We start from the raw sequence: 17,752 nt of genomic DNA, 5'->3' as shown, positions 1-17,752 counted from the left end.
GGTGGCCGCACTGCGCTGTCTTGGTCTTACGTCACTGGAAAGGCATTTCGGGTGAGGTCAGAAGGATGTTTGGGGGCCTCCCCCAACCCTCCACAGACAGTGACCACCCTCAGGGAGATGCCAACGTGCCCCGAGGCCCCTGGTCTCCACCAGCGTGGACTCCCGGGTGCAGCCTGCAGGGCGGGAGGCAGCAACGCAGCAGAGTGGACTGTGGAGGCCACACGGACTCACACCTGCAAAGGCTTCCTCTCCTCGGCTGTGGGATGAGGCTCGTGCTCCCGGGCTCTGGCCAGAATACCAAGCACCGTGCAGCATGACGTGGTCGTCGATGGACAAAGAGGCTTGGAGCGTTGGCGCTTTGTTAGCCGGCCCTGCTCGGTGGCGGAGGTTTTAATTAGATTTCTGTATTTCCAGCCTCGGCATGCAATATCAGCTTTATGAACAGAGATGAGTAATCATTTCGACATTAAGTTTGGGGTGGAAAGAATGGATCCAATCACATCCTTCATCAGACATCTCCAGGGTTCAAACCACACTCAGGGTGGCCAGGAGATTTTATCCTGCGGCCCAGGCACGAAAAACCCGAACGGTGAGCAGGAAATTGGACTGTTCCTATACAGGAAATAACAGCACTCTGTCAAAATCTACAGGAGAAACATGTGTTCAAATTTGCTGTCAATGCTCGACATATCTGATCGGAGCGCGAGAGAGGATGAAATTGCAGGAGCGCCGTAATCTCCGCTCAGGGCCTCGGTTCCAGCAGGAAGTGCACTTGGGTTCAGAGACGCTGGCCGAACGCAGCGTTGTCTCCTGTCGAGGTACACACATCCTGGAAAATGTGCACAGACACATCAGGTGATTTAATATAACCAGTTTTTGAGAAACTATAACTAGGAGTAATTCATGAATAACAACCAAAATAAAAGGGAGAGCTCCACACTAAAATGAGGCAACAAGAATGGACTAAAACTCACTGAAATTGGGGCATCTGGCTGGCTCGGTCGATGGAGCCTGTGACGGAGAGGTCTCCGGGTTCTGAATTTGAGCTCCTCACTGGGTCTAGAGAGCACTTTTTAAAAAAATCCTGAAAAAGTGTTGACAATATAGACATTTATGATATTGCATTCAGTGTGATTATTATGTAATGTGATGTCATAGATGATGCCACATGTGGCACATATTACATGGCAACACGTCTTTTATCACAGGCTGTGTGATGTACTGCACTTTATATAGTATATGAGGTATTATATTGCATATAGTACATATCACATACTATATGTGGCAGTGTGGTCACCGACCAGGTGCTTACACCCAGAGAGCCAGTTTTTTGAAGCCGCACTAAATCTCTGGCTGTTTCCTCTAACATGGAGCTCAGGCTCACTGTCTGATGGGCCTCAGGCCCCCCCGGCCTACTTTTCTTCGAAACAGGCAGCTTGGGGACCACCTCGCATGGTTTTCCTGGTTTTACAGGTGCTTCTTGGCTGAGGACACAAAGGGCCATGGGTTAGAACCACACCACAGACAGGGGAAAGGCAAGATTTTCCTGTCGTCGGACAGAAACAGTGTTGGAGTGGCCTGAACGGGCAGCTGGGAGGAGGTTTTTGGTTGCCTCTCCCAGCCCAGCTGCCACCTCAGTGCCCACGTTCAATGGGGCCAGGCCGTCATCCTGACGTAGAAGTTTCTAGTCCCTGAGGTCACAAAGCCACAACTTTCATGGCTACAACACGAACCCATTCTTTAGGGTTGGGGAGGTCCAAAGTGTAAAGTCGGGGTGTGGTGGCTGCTTTCTTCCTGTGACTTCAGAGGGAATCTGCCCCCCACCCTCTGCGGCTGTTGGAAGCCAACTGCTCTGTTGGCCTGTATGCATGGCCGGTGGCACAGTGTCTTCTGTCTCGGGCTCCCCTTCAACCTCCTGTCTCCACTGACTTATGTCCACCCTCCTGCCCCCTTGTAAGGACCCCTGTGATTTCACTGGGCACACCCAGAAAATTCAGGATGGTCTTCCCACTCAAAGACATGGAACTGAGATGTCTTCCAGAATTCCTTTTGCCACATCAGGTAGTTCTGGGATTGGGACGTGGTCAGCTCTGAGGCATCATTCAGCCACCACACCTACGGAAAGCCGGTCATCATGGGAGCCACTGACCCGAGTGGGAGACCAAGCCCCAAAGCCACAGTTTTCCAAAGGACGTGTGGCCAGGATATTGTACTAGGCTGTGGGGGGAAGGTGTGTAAACCTAATCAGAACCAGGCAGGCTCCATCACTGCAGGGAGCATGGGCCTGGGGTCCTGACTGCCATCTGTCTGCAGGGGACAGTTGAGCAACATCACATATTAAGAACAGCAATGGCTCTGGCTTGAGGGGCCCCTTCATTGTCTCTGTGCACAAGTGGGGATGTGGAGAACCCAGATTTTGCCCTCATTCAGGGGCAGATGCCATCCAGGAATGGCTTTGCTGCCAAGAGCCAAGGCTTCAGATGGGCTGGGACCCTCGTGTAGGGGAAGCATTCCCAGCTGGCATGGCCAGTTCAGTGGCCCCTTCTCCTGGGTGGGACCAACCTGCACTACAGGCAGGCCGGTGGTGGGGGTGAGGGGGGTACAGAGGTGAGCTGCAGGGCCTCGAGGCCAGGCGAGGGCAGCTCCTTTTCTGCCCCCTGACATTCATGGTACCCTGTGGACACCACCCTGTCAGTGCTTCTTCCTGATATTGTAACAGAAATGCACATATTGTGTAAAAATCTGCAGATTAGTATTTGTTTTACTTTTAGAAAAGCTTTATGTTTAGAACAGTTTTAGAAAGATAGAGAATTGCAGAGATAGTACAAGAGATTCCAGGTACCAAGTTTTGCCTATTATTCAGTCTTAATTCAGTATGATCCATCCATGACAATGAGGGAGCCAAAACTTGTACTTATTATTAACCCAGACCCTTACTTTATTTGGATATCCTTAGTTTTTCCCTCTTTTTCCAGGATCCCACATAGGGCACCAGTTTTTATTAGTACTCACCAAACCCAGGACATCTAGATTTTCTCCTTTAAGGAATTTTACAATTTAGCACCTGACGTTTCAGTGTGTGGTCCATGCAGTTTAGCACCTGACGTTTAGGCGTGTGCTCCACTTTGAGGAGTATGGTATGTCTCCGTTCGTTTCCTTCCTGACTGGCTGACCACAGGTGTGTGACCATTGCTGTTGAAAAGGCATCATTCCTGTTGACTTGTTTTCCCTTCGTTCTCCAGGGCCAGCTGAAGACATCTGTGTGGCTCTGCTTGTGTGCCCTCCGCACCGATGACCTGGTGCCTGTTTTCTCACCAAAGCCATGAGAATTGGCTGCAGCTTCTCTATAGCAACACCTGAAATCGGGCATACGTGTCTTCCAAACTTACCATTCTTCCTCAGAATATGATGGTGGCAGTTCCAAGGCTGTTGCTTTTCTATATAAATTTTAGCTGACAGGGAGCCTGGGTGGCTCAGTGGTTGAGTGTCTGCCTTCAGCTCAGGGTGTGATCCCAGGATCCTGGGTTCGAGTCCCACATCAACCCCCCCAGAGGGACCCTACTTCTCCCTCCGCCTGTGTCTCTGCCTCTCTCTCTCTGTCTCTCATGAATGAATAAATAAAATTTTTTTAAAAATTTAGCTGAAGTTGGTCCTTATCTATAAAACAGGTTTCTGGCATTTTGGCTGATATTGTATTGAATCTATAGATCAAGTGGAAAAGAAGCAACATGTGAACAATACTGAGTCTTCCAAATCATGAATGTGGGATATTTCTACATTTATTTAGAATTCTTTGACTCTTTAGCCAGAATTCTGTGGTTTTCAATATGTAGAAGGCATACCTATTCTGTTAGATTTCTATGTAGCTCTTTTAGTTAGTTTAATGGGTGAATTGTAGACAGTAGATATGCATCTATCTATGGACAGATAGACAAGATGCAGTTAGGTGGTGTGTGTGCCTGACATTTTACTTGTTCATTGCTGATATATAGGAAATTAATAGACTTTTTGTAGATGAATTTTACTCATGTCCCATGACCTTGCTATGCCTGCTTATTCCTGCCAGGACATTTTTTCCACACTTCTTTGAGATTTTCACACCCCAGGAGGCCATTTCCTCACTTCGGGGAGAGCTGCCTGGTCCCCACATGTCTTTGAGCAGGATGCACATCCCACAGAAATGTTAACTTGCCCTAGAAAACATCTTTCGGATATATGTTTGGGGACCAACAGTCTGGTTTACAGATACTAGGGATGCGTAAATACAAAGAGGGACAGAGTGGTGGGAGAGAGAGAGAAAGATTTTCCAATAACACCGAGGAGTCAAGGTGGGGAGCACGGCCAGCAGGGAGGAGGCTCTGTTTACTTCCCGGCCATTTCTTCTTTTTCTTCAATATTTTGCCTCTGGACGGATGGTTGCCCCTGAGGATGTTATATTTAGAAAAGCAGTTGGGGAGAGGAGGGGTTACCTTTCAAATCCTCTGGCAAGTCGATCACACAGAGCCTTCCTGTGTGTCGCTCGAAGGCACAATTATGTGTAAGCAGGCCCCCCTCTGAGAATTCACGTGAGATGGAGTTGGAGCCCACTTGTGTCACATTTAACATAATTATTCTAGCAGCTAATATTCCTCTACCACAGCTGTCCTTTCTCCTTCCACGGAAACAGGGAATCAGACACTCACACGCCTTCTGGCTCCCAGCTGCATGTGCGCATCGGCATGTGTGTGATCACAGCCATTCCTTCGGCCCACAGCCCATCCCGTCGCCCTGTGGACGCCCCGACCACCTCTGTTTGGATGGCGTGGCTTATTGGCTTATTTCTGAGGTGCCTGTTTATTGTGCTGCTTGTCACCCCAGCTCTGGGAGCTCGGCGTGGCAGGTAGAAATCATTCCGTGGGACAGGTCACAGACACAATGAGGTGATCTGGATTATGGTTCCGCAGCGCTAGAACTGGCCTGAGCAGGGCCAGCAGGTGTGGCCTGCAGCCGCCCGCTGCCCTTAGGCCCGGGGGCTGCCTGGGATTCCTGCGCACGCTCTCAGGGAGGCCCAGGTGGAAACGTGCTCCTTCTGCTCCCACTCCTGACGCCCTGGGCCAAGCCACACCAGGAGTGTCAGGACCTGGAAGCCTCGGCCTCTGTGCATGACTCAGAGTCATGCACATCCTCTCAATATGAGCACCGATGAGGGGCAAACCCGTAAGTCCCTTGACACCAGCTGCATTTCCCTTGCGATGTCTCACACATGGTATGTTAGAGCCAGCAGCCAGGCCTCTGAGCCCAAACACCTCATATTTGGCTTTGTGGAGAGGCACCGAGGCTTCCCAATCTTTGGAGGGCTTCTCAGATGCAAAGCCTCTGACCTTGGGGATTAGAGGCTTCTTATCTGTAAAATGGGAGCAGGGAACACTTGTCCTTCCCCACCTTGCAGAATGGTTGTGATGATAAAGTAAAAGAACAGTCATTTTTCTCACATTTGTTAAAGCATCTTGAAATTATAAAAGCCCATTGGATATTTGCTGTTGAGCATTTTAGGGCAAAACCCTAGGGACGTGGGATTCTTTTTTCTTTGCCTAAAGAAGTAAAGGTTAATGTAAGTCATAACTGTTACATTAAGAGTCTCAAATAATCAGAGGCCTCCTTGGAAGCATTGAGAAAGTCCATTCAAGCTGAGCAAGATTTAGGAGTCTTTGCTAAGTAATCTGTCATCGGATGGGTCCTTGGTGGGGCAGGGGTGTTCTCGCACAAACAGGAACCAGAGGAGTGAAGACGACGGGGAGGGAGGAAGGTTGGGTCCAGGACATTCTGTGCCTCTGTCAGGCATCATCTACAGGCTCAATGCCACTGGCCTGGGGGCAGCTCAGGTACCTCTGCAGCCAGCCAGGTCACCCCATGCTGTGGGGGGCGGGGGCGATCCCCTGGTACACAAAGCTGTGGAGAAGCAGATGGAATCAGGTGTTCTCTGACTGCCTTTGGGAGGTCAAAGTTCTCCTGAATCAGTGACGAGTGTGAATTGCTATCTGGGCTGTGATGGCAGAGCCAAATGCAGAGGGATCTGGTCTAGTACACCCAGGCTTTTTCCCTGGGGTATAATAACATGAGTTGGCACAATAGCATTTCTGTCCGGATGCTTCACTCCCTGGCTTGTGTGTCCCATGTGAAAAGGGGCAGCACCACCTCTTCCCACCCCACCATCTGTATGTTTCTGGTAAACCAGGAGTAGCTGTGTCCAACTGGCTTAAGAATCCGGTGGGGGCTACAGCAGGAGCTGTGGATAAAAGCTCACACATCATGCTCATGCTCGAACCCCCAGCTACCCCCTTTTTCACAGAGATGTGATCACTGTCGAAATGATGAGCATTTTATAGAGAAGCTCTTTGCTCCCGTGCTGCTGAAGCATCACAACTACACTCCCTGGTCACCGACAGGACAACAAGAAGGATAACATCAACAGATCCAAGGCTGGGCAGGTCAGTGTGATACTGTGATGAGCTGTGTTTCCCAGGCCCCTTCAGGCTCATGGGCAGCTAGTGGGTGGGGATACCCAGGGGGTGCAGTTGGCCCAGAGGGAGCTGAGGTGAGGAGAGGCCCCTGCGCCTTCCTTAGGGCTGAGCCATGGCAAGCCTGCTCCCTCAGTCCATACCCAAGACTGCATCCTATTCTGTCTAGCATCCTAAAGGACACACAGAAGTGGAGGAATGATATTTTGGAGATATTAGACTTAATATTCTAATATTAAGCTCTACCCTCTCTATTCGCAGTTGCAGGAACCAGTCAGATGGGACCCAGGCAGTGTCATGAGGACCCATAACTTAACAGCTCTTGGAAACATCTAGGGATGTGTGTAACCAGAGGGGAAAGATTGAGGGAGGCCTGGGCAGACACCCGCAGACTCTAAGCTAAGTGTGAGTGACGGTCTGGCAAGGCAGTAGAAAAACCCAAGATGCTGATGGAGACAGGAAACATGGGTTTATGAGGGGAGCTGCCACACAGGGAGCCCAGGAGAGGTGGATGGGACAAAGCACGCACTGCTGGGATCCACCTGCTGTGCCTGGCAGTCGTCAGTGGCCTGTCCCCTCCCTGCACAGCCAGCGTTCAGAGGGGGTCAAGGCCTGCCACCCGACATGCATCACTATGAAGGAGGAGATGCCCCAAGTTGGCCAACCCGAAGCCCCTGGCCTTGAACACTGGAATCTGCATGGTCTTCCAATCATTCTGTTCGATGGGAATAGGATCCCTACATTCTCAAGACAGTGATCGACATGGGTATTCAGAGTATGCTTGTGCTAACCAGCTTCCAGCACGTACCACACAGCGTCTGATAGCACTGCCCTCGGTGCTTAGGTGTTGTCCTCACAATTCAGACAGAACCCAGTGGGAGGAGACTGGGGAATTTCCGAGACTAGGGGCCACCACCCAGAGCAATGAGTGGTCTGCAAAGTCAAGCTACTGTCCTTGCTGGGCACTTGAATGTGGATCCTGAATTTTGAGACCCTGGTGCAATAAGCTGTCAAAAATGAACACTGGGAATATAGTGGCTGGGGTCCTAGACTCTTTGGGATCCACACCTTGGGATCCACACCTTGGCTGCTCAGAGTGTGGTTCATGGATGTAGACTGTTGGCAGCACCTGGGAGCCTGTCGGAAAAGCAGAGCCCTCCTGTCTCAAAACACAGAATCAGAGTCTGTGTCTTAACCAGATCTCATGATTTGTGCATGCGCTCAAGTTTGAAACACCCTGATGATCTAGAAGACTGCAATTGCTCTGCTCATTCTAGTCTATTCTATTCGGAATAGACAACGCGTCCATTGGGCTGCTGAACCCTGGCCAGGCAGAAGCTGATCCTCACGGTGCCCAGTGTGGGTCTAGATCTGCACAAGTGCTCACTGAAGGAGTGGTTGATGGTATCAGGGGCACCCAGCTTGATGCTGGCTACACAAGCTCGCAAAAGGAAACCATCATCCCTAGAGGAAAGAATTTTCGGGAAAGAAGAGAGATAGGCATGTTCATTGACACCGTGCTAACTACATCACTTACAGGTGTTAGATGTCATGCTAAATTGCCCTGAAGAAATGTTTGGAGTTGGTCTCCTCTGCTGTTTGCTAGAATAGACGGTATTGGTAACGCCCAATGTTGACTGTCCTCCTCTTCCCCTGAACTTATACGATAATATTCTTATTTTTAAAAAATTATCAAGCTATGTATTAATATCACAGATGATAAAGGTAAATTAAAATACTAAAATGGAAATGAAACAGAATGCAATGCGTCTTTCATTCATTGGAAGTGATGGTCTTGGAAAATGTCAGAAGTAGAAGGAGCCTCGGTGTCCATCAAAAGATGAATGGATGAAGAAGATGTGGTCTATGTATACAATGGAATATTCCTCAGCCATTAGAAACGACAAATACCCACCATTTGCTTCGACGTGGATGGAACTGGAGGGTATTATGCTGAGTGAAGTAAGTCAATCGGAGAAGGACAGACATTATATGGTCTCATTCGTTTGGGGAATATAAAAAATAGTGAAAGGGAATAAAGGGGAAAGGAAAGAAAATGAGTGGGAAATATCAGAAAGGGAGACAGAACATGAGAGACTCCTAACTCTGGGAAACGAACAAGGAGTGGTGGAAAGGGAGGTGGGTGGGGGGTGGGGGTGACTGGGTGATGGGCACTGAGGAGGGCACTTGATGGGATGAGCACTGGGTGTTATGCTATATGTTGGCAAATTGAACTCCAATAAAAAAAAATAAATAAAATAAAATAAAATAAAATAAAATAAAATAAAATAAAATAAAGAGAAATAATTTTAAAAAGTAAAGGGACCACATAGAGAAACTTAAAACGAAGGTGCAAGCATCTCTTCCGAGCACAGCGCACATGCGGCCTCCTTTCACCAGGGATGGCGCTCCTGGTTTTGCAGCCAGCTCTATTTAAACATTTGGTGATTGCACCTGCGGGCCTGGCACAGCCATCCGCTCAGCCAGACCAGCGGCGCCACATCTGTGGTGCCCTGTGGCTCACAGTGCAGGCCCCGGACACGGGGCAACCCCAAGCATGTGACATTCATTTACTGGAGACATTTCTGCACAAAAATGGCAAGAGTCGCACTCGGCTCTGTGCCTGTATGCGGAGTAAAATCACACAGGCTCTTACCCATATTATCCCCATTTGGTTCCTACGGAAATCCTGCAGAAGGGGTGCTGGCCTACATCCTCACTCCGCAGACAGAGAAATGAAGGTGTGAGGGAGGAGGGTAACTTCCTCCTGGTCAAAGAGTTATTCAATTAATGTGCTAAAATGCAGGTTTATCATGTGGATTTTAACAGATTCAAGAGGGCAACTTGATAGACCAGTGGGAGAGTAGGTTGTAGGAGCAGTGCCCTGAGTAGGAGGCAACTTTGTGTCTAATGCAGAAAGTATTTAAGGAGAACATAAAGTTGCCATTGCTCTCCTGGTGGGAGCTCGAAGCTAGCTGCCTTACCTGGTGCGCAACATGGATGCACAGCTTCACACTCAGGCAGGATTGTTCCAAGGACTTTTCTACCAGGGTAATTTCTTTTTTTTTTTAAGCTTTTATTTATTTATTTATTCATGAGAGACACAGGCAGAGGGAGAAGCAGGCTCTCTGCGGGGAGCTCGATGGGGGACTCGATCCTAGGACCCCGGGATCAGGACCTGAGCCGAAGGCAGACGCTCCACCACTGGGCCACCCAAGTGCCCTCCCAGGATAATTTCTGATGATAGTTCATTAACTGCAGTTCTTCATAAACCACAGACCCCAGAGGATGCAGGCCTTAGGGAACCACGCTTGGGAGCCCAGTCGTCATCTTGGCTCAGGGAGTGACCTCATGCAAACCCTGAGTATGGAGCCACCCTGAGCTCTGGGTGGGAACACCCAGGGTCAGACCTCTGGTTGCAGCTGGTGGGCAGGACCCTTCCCAGGAGTGATGAACGCTGGGCCTGTGGTGTGGATGCCATGTCCAGTTCAGGAGCAGGAGAGGACAGGTCCAGGGAGAGATACCGAGGTCCCTCCTGGCACGTCACCCCTCCGTCCCAGTGAGTGTTTCCATTCTGGCCTCAAGGACATGAATTTGTCTTTGCAAAATGCAAGCTCAGTAAAGTGCATGTGTTTTTTTCATTGTCCTGTAAAATTTATGAAGAGTCAATGTGAGCGGCAACTAACCACAAAATGAAACGAAGGGCTAGACACAGCGTGGCTTGTCCCAACTGCAGCATGGTGCCCTCTGACTCGGTCCTGGTGGTCCCCCAAAGCCCGAGGGTGAGCTGCTCACGCGTCGGATGGACTGTAAAGGACCTATTGTTCATTTTATAGTCAAACTGTGAGCTTTGCACCCATGAAAACAAATGAGAAACAAAACTTTCAAAAGGGAAAAATGTCAAACTGCCTCTCCTTTGGGTCTTGGGAGGAAGGTCATATTTCACCAGGGTCCTAATGTATTGTCCTGAGGTCTTTACCTACATGGTGTCAAAACTCACGCCACTCTGAGAAACTCTCCGTTTGTTTTCCGACATCATCCCATCATGGGGCGGGGGCTACCGGACAGGTGCGTTCCCTCTGGCTCATTCCTGCCGTGGAATCGGCACGCCACGGCGGGCGGGCAGCCTCCAGCCACTCGGGAGCACCCAGAAATCTGTGTTGCTGCAGAAAATGCTAAGTAAGTGTGCTCACTGGGGGCTGCAGGCTCTAGAGGCTCCAAGAGGTGCCGACAGCACAGCCTCCTGCCCGCGGAGGGTCATGCGTGTGCACAGGTCTCTCTCAGACTTTGTGCAGGACCCACTGAGTCTGCCACACAGCATCTGCCTCCCACAATGCAGCTACATTGTTGGGGTGCACGTCGTTTCCCCCGACCGCTGCCACTGGCCTCTCTGCTTTTCTTCAGTCTGCCTGGGAATGCCCCGAGCTTTCTTCTGACACCTACGAGTTCTTATGCTTCCCTCCTCCTGCTGGGAGACCTTGGCTGAGAGCACGCTGCACCTGTAGTTTATAAACTAGAAGCTGCTTTATTCAACACGACCATACAGATGACTCTCATGCCCATACAGAGGGGCGTAGGTTTCCTTTTATCTTTTCAATCATTTTTTCTAATTGAAAAAGCACCAGGAGATTCTAGAGAACCAGCGTGGGATGGACACCTGTGTTTGTCTCAACTACATCCTGAGACTCCAGGTGGGGCCGTGGAAGGTGAAGATAGCAGGAAAAGGAAGGGAGCTGAGAGAGTGGATCATGGCAGATGAAAGCTGCTGGCCCCATTTTGGAGCAGAGGATTGCTGCCCTGAGGGGGTGACACACAGTGGGACTGTCTACACCATAGCACCCCCGGCAAGACCCAGCTTTGGAGAGTTGGTGCTGTCTGCGGGCGCCGGGTGGGGTGGTGTCCACTGACTGCCCCTTCCCAGCCACTCAGAGCCCCATGAAAGGCTCTGGTTCCGGGTCACCAGGTGTGGCCAAGGGGGCAGTGGGGTCCCCATGAGGGAACGGAGCTATGGAATAAGCCAGGGCGGTGCAGGCAGGACGTGGCTTTCTTGTTCCCCCAACCCTGTTCTACCCCAGGGCTTCTGCTCCCCCCACCCAGGGGTGCCACTCAGCTTGATTCCTGCTCTGCTCGGGTGGCTCGAGGGAGCCCAAAGGCTGCATCCAGCCACACCCAACACGGGGCAGGGGGGCTCCCACCCCATGTCTCAGCCACCTGTGTCTACAGGTCCCAGTGTCATCAGATGGACACTCCCTACCCTCCCTGACCGGATGCTGTGGTCTGAGCCTTCCTGTCCCCAAAACGCACATGTTAGAATCCAGTGCCTGAGGTGACCATGTTAGAGGGCAGGGGTTGGGGAGGGGATTGGGTCATGGTGGTGGAGCCCCCATGATGGGCTTCTGTCCCGATATGAGAGCCCCCAGAGCCCCCATCAGCCCTCCCAGAGCCCGGCCCTCCTGTGCCAGGTCCACCAGAAATAAATTTCTTTAAAAAAAAAATTTAAGTTCAATTTGCCAACATATATAGTGCACATCCCCCCATGTGCCCTCCTCAGTGCCTGTCATTCAGGGACCGCATCCCCACCCACCTGCCCTCCAGTGACCCTCAGTTCATTTCGCAGAGTTAGGAGTCTCTCATGGTTTGTCTCCCTCTCTGATTTTTCCCACTCACTTCCCCTCCTTTCCCCTATAATCCCTTTTATTATTTCTTATATTCCCTGTATGAGTGAAACCATATGATGAAGGTCCTTCTCTGATTGACTTACTTCACTCAGCATAATACCCTCCAGTTCCATCCACGTTGAAGCAAATGGTGGGTATCTGTCTGCCCTGATGGCTGAGTAATATTCCATTGTATACATAAACCTCATCTTCTTTATCCATCATCTTTCAATGGACACCGAGGCTCCTTCCACAGTTTGGCTATTGTGAACATTGTTGCTATAAACATCGGGGTGCAGGTATCTTGGTCTTTCACTACATCATATCTTTGGGGTAAATATCTGGTAGTACAATTGCTGGGTCATAGGGCAGGTCTATTTTTAACTCTTTGAGGAACCTCCACACAGTTTTCCAGAGTGGCTGCACCAGTTCACATTCCCACCAACAGTGCAAGAGGGTTCCCGTTTCTCCACATCCTCTCCAATATTTGTTGTTTCCTGCCTTGTTAATTTTCCCCATTCTCACTGGTGTGAGGTGGTATCTCATTGTGGTTTTGATGTGTATTTCCCTGATGGCACGTGATGCAGAGCATTTTCTCATGTGCTTGTTGGCCATGTCTATGTCTTCTTTGATGAAATTTCTGTTCATGTCTTTTGCCCATTTCATGAATATATTTTTTTTTCTTGGGTGTTGAATTTGATAAGTTCTTTATGTATCTTGGACAGTAGCCCTTTATCTGACATGTCCTTTGCAATCAATAAGCCCCTGGGTCTGGCCTGTGGCGTTTGCTGTAGCAGCCTGAGCTAAGACAGGTCACCTGTAGGGGGAAGGTACGCCTGCATGCAAGTATCTGTACCTACCACATGGTCCTGAAAGTTCACATGATCAGGGATAGAAGGGATCTTACAACTTCCAGAGAGAGAAAAGTCGACTGGGCAGCCAGTCACGCCACACTGGGGACGGCTGAGAATCCTTCCTCTTGTCAGACCGCCAGCTGTGGGGCAGGGACAAAGGCAGCTCCAGGTGTCGTGGCTCTGAAACCCTCCTTTGTGGGGTCCCACGGAACATGAAAAATGACTCAGAAAAGTAAGGGGTCAGGTCTATGAGTCAGGGGCTAGAACCCAGGACGGGCCCAGAGAGGCCCCAGCCGGCAAGCAGAGAGGGCAGCAGTGCTCAGGGCCCCGCGCCAGCTGTCCTCTGGGAGCGGGCGTGGGGAGCACTCCAGTGAGGCCTGCAGAGAAAGGAGGGAGGGGAGGCGAGAAGAGGAATTCACAGTTTGTGAGATGCGTTGTCCCTACTGAGAATTTTACAGTTTCTACTGACATAGGGAAATGTTCAGAAAGGTGAAGCAAATAAAACCAGTTATTATCCCTTCTCTTAAAGTTACATGTGCCTCTGCTGCATGCGTGTGTACACATGTATGTGTGTGCACACACATGTGTGCCTGTGTATGTGCCTGTGTGCACCCTCATGTGCAGGGGGCAGAGAGCGTCAGTCACTAAATCCTGAATGTCGGTTTTCCACCCTGCACCGTGGTCGCGTGGCACAAGTGGGAAGGGACGTGTGGGTGTCTGGTGGGAGGGAGCATAAAAGGACAAGGGACTCAATAGAAAATGCTGAAAATAAAGAAACTTTAAACAAGGGACCTTCACCGTGGTGGGCGAGGCTGGCCACCTGGGTACAGCTTGTTCCCACCAGGTCCCAGGAGCAGCACTGAGGCACCTGAGACCAGACTCACCAGACCTTCTGAGTCTGCTGCTCGAGTGACTTCTGCCAAGGAGGCGGGGGGCGTCCAGGGTAGAAGGGGTGACGGCCCACCTGGGGGCTGGTAATTTGGTACATCAAAGGGGCGGATGGGGTCCTCTTCCACAACTTTGGCTTGGTCATCCATTTAACTTCATATGTAAACATGCATCCTTCTGAGAAAACAAAAATTAGGCTTTTCAAGCATGATTTTTGGGAAGTCCAAGCTGTGAAATGCCACCTCCAGTATCCCAGGGACCTGGTATGTAGCAGTTTGCTTCCCAGCAGAACAGGTGCTTCAAGCTGAAACTGCCCTTCCCCGCGGCCTGGGTGCAGCTGACCTGTGGTATTTCATGGTGAGCATGTCCTCTTCCCGGGCCTGCTCCCCGCCAGGCGTGCCCATCCGCAGGGGTGCCGCCTCCACAGCGGGCTCTCCCCACCCAGGCCCAGGGCCCTGTCTGCCACCCTCTCCACGGTGCTACCCTCCCTCATGTCTTCGGTCAGGCACCCCACTGTGGGGCTCTGTATCCCAGACCCAGCCGGATCCACACCACTCATGAAGCCAGTGCAAGCATCACCCCTTGGTGGCACCTGCGTCTCCGTGTCTCTCTTGCTCTTGGACAGTGCCCCCTGGATAGAGAAGGAGTGTGAGATGCCAGCTTCATCACAGAGGTGACATACAGGCTGATGGTTTGGGAAATGCCTCCTCTCTGACTGCCCATGAGCCCCCGGGAAGCACCTGCTCCCATCACAGTCTCCTGGAGACTCCTGGATGTGCCTCTACCAGCCCAACTGTCCAAATCAGTTCTTGCTAAAATGACAGACTCGGAGGGGCCTGGCCATCTCTGTCTGAGGCTCCACTGTGGGGGCAGTGCACTCTAAGGCCCCAGCCCTGATCCAGCGTCCCCAGGGGGTGGGCCTGGCGCGCCGGGGACAGCACTGCTCTGGCTGCTGGAGTGGTGCCTTCCACGAGCGTGTCATCGCTTCCCCTGCAACCCGGACTCTTAGGTCTGTTCTGAAACTCCACAAGGTGCTGGGGAAGATGAAATCCAACAGTATCTGTAAAATCCGAGAAATCATAAAAGACACAATGCACAATGCGAGTGCAAGAATAATTATTAATAAACGATTACTAAGTAGAGAAAATCCACAAGTGGAAAGTCACGTGAACGTCCCAACAGTGAACTCTACGTAACACAATTAAATCACACAAACTATAATTGAATCCGCACCTACTACAGCATATTATCTAATAAAGTGTCACTATACAAAAGCCTCCACGAAATGCTCTGGAGGAAGAGTTTGCACAGTTTGCTGGCTGTTTCTCCTTGGTTTGCACGTGAACTTTCCAACTGATGAGGCTGCCGAGATGGGACCGCCGAGATGGGAGATGTAAGGGCCAGGCCCTGGGGCCCCCACCTCCTGAGGAGGCGGCCGTTGTGAAGCATGGTCCCCAACACCGTGTGCTGGTGGTGGTGGTTGAGCAACTTCTTCCCTGTGAAGACAGGCTGCAGACAGCTAGTGGGACTCCAGAATTTGGGTAGGGGTCTCCTGGGGTCCCTTCGGCACTCTGGTTACACAGTGAACCACAATGAGCCCTATTCTTACATAACTCACGTTCTGATGGGAGCAGCAGACAGAAGCAGCAGCTCAATCTTGGAGACAGAGAAGGCAGAGAGGGAGGATCCAGCCGGATGGTGTGTAGGGACAGAGTCAGATGCCAGGGAAGGACAAGGCCAGGTGATGTTTGAGGACAGCTCTGCAGGAAGCGAAGGAGCAGATCAGAAGATAACCTGGGACAGAGCTCCCTGGTAGAGGTAACAAACAGCCAGTGCAAAAGCCCCGGGACAGGAGTGTGCCTCTGTGTGCCAGGAGCAGGGGAGAGGCTTCTGTGGCTCAGCAGGGAGAGCGAGGGTGAGCCACAGGGGGATGGGAGCGTGCTGGTTCCAGGGTGGCCCAGGCAGGACTTGAAGGCCACTGTGAGGACCCAGGCTTCTTCTCCTGTGCACTGGGGGCCATGGGAGCTGACAGTCTTTCTTCATTTGCCCTCTGCTTTAAAGCAGGGCTTCCGGTTGAGGGCCAGCAGAGGAGAGGCAGGGGGCAGCCAGGAGGCTGCCGCGCAGGGAGGTGGGGGCAGAGCGGCAGGCCAGGCCTCCCCCGGGAGCTGAGCCGGATGTGCGGAGTTCTTGGTCCTGTATCCAGAAAGGACGTTCCCCTTCGTGATAACTTTATCCTTGAGTTTGCTGAGATGCTGCGGCTCTAGCTCGGGAGAAGCAGAGGGGCCCCGTGCCATTTCTGGGTGTGCAGTCCCCCCACGCTGTTATAACCCCCTGGGGTGCTTAACTCCAGAATCCAAATCAGTTGATGGAATTTGCTAGAAGCTGAAAACCAAATTATTCCACACAGAGGCACACTCTCTGTGGGCCCTGTGGCCCAGTTTCTTAATTTACTGACACAATCATATTAACTAGTCTTTGAGATTGGTTTGATTCTTTGGAGATTTTTCCCTGATTCCATCGGTGGCTGTGGGTGGCGGGGATGTGGGTCTCCCTTGCCAGATTTTGGGGGTGATTCCGCACAGCGTAGGAACATAAATCCAGGGGCTCAGAATGTGCTCCTGGGACGGATCAGTTGACAGGAAAACTTTCTCCAGCAGTAGCACAGGTGAAGTGAAGACAGGACTGTCTTACTGTCCTCCAAAGACCTGCCACAGCTGGTGTGGCTGGGGGGGCCCCTAGGTGGGCAGGGTGGTGGAAGGGACCCGCCCCCCCCACCCCCGCTCACATCTGCAGCCAAGGGAGGGGTGGGGATGCGAGCAGGTCTGGGCCGCACCAGCTGCCGCCGCCACCCCTCCCACCAAGCCCGCAGCCCTGGGCCTTTGGCAGGCAGAGCAAGCTGTTGACATCCCAACTTGTGCCACCAGGGAATGGTCAGCTGATCTGGGGGCAGCCCTGGTTCTCATCTGGCGAGGGGAGCCGAAATCAGCGCCCACGGTGAGAACACAGACTGCCACTTGGAACAGATGGCTGGATGCCTGCTCACTCGTTTCTTACATTCTTAAGTGACTAGCTGTGACATGTCAGACCGGAAATGAAGTTTTGTTGGCGTGACCCAATGGGCTGTGCGCCGTGCAGCTGGGATGGTCTGTGTGGGCTCCGGAGCCCGTGCACTTGGTACCCTACATGCTGCTGTGAACATGGCCCAGGCTTGGATAATTAGGCCAGCGCGTCACCCAGGATGGGCTCTGTAGGGAAACGTCCCTGCACCAACTGCAATGTTTCATCACAGCTGGATGAGTCAAGGTTCTCAGGTTCATTCCTTCACCACCACCCCTGCACCGCCAATCCACGAATATTAGCAATATCAGGAGATAAATCAAGAAGCAAACCATCCAAGCAGCATCTGCTGTCACCTAGACTCCGGGAGGGTAGGGGCCCCATGTCCGTGGGGGTCCCTACGTCAACAGGCAGCTGCTGGTGCTGCCCATTGCAACCATGTCTGGAGACTGAGCCCCAGATGGTGGGACCGACAGCCTCTTGGGTTTTCCTATACACCACAGCCTCGGTGGGCAGAAACCCTGCTGTGGAGAGAGCACCTCTCCCACTGCATCTTTAGGGCAGGATGCAGCAGAGGACACTGCCAAATCATGCAAGCAGGCCCCAGAAAAGCAAAGGCCACCAGTGACCTGCCATGAACCGTTAGTGCGCGGTTCAGCTTAGGACGCTTCTGGGCAAGACCTCCTGTGGCCTTTCGTTTCCCAGAGCAGTTTGTGTGCTCTGAGTTAGCAGCCTGTGAATCAAAAACAGGCTTCGAGACAGGCTATGCAGTATATCCTCTCATCCCATCTGGATGCCA

The sequence above is a fragment of the Vulpes vulpes genome, chromosome 3, assembly GCF_048418805.1.
Source record: "Vulpes vulpes isolate BD-2025 chromosome 3, VulVul3, whole genome shotgun sequence".
NCBI classification, from domain to species: domain Eukaryota; kingdom Metazoa; phylum Chordata; class Mammalia; order Carnivora; family Canidae; genus Vulpes; species Vulpes vulpes.
This window is presented reverse-complemented; position numbering follows the sequence as displayed.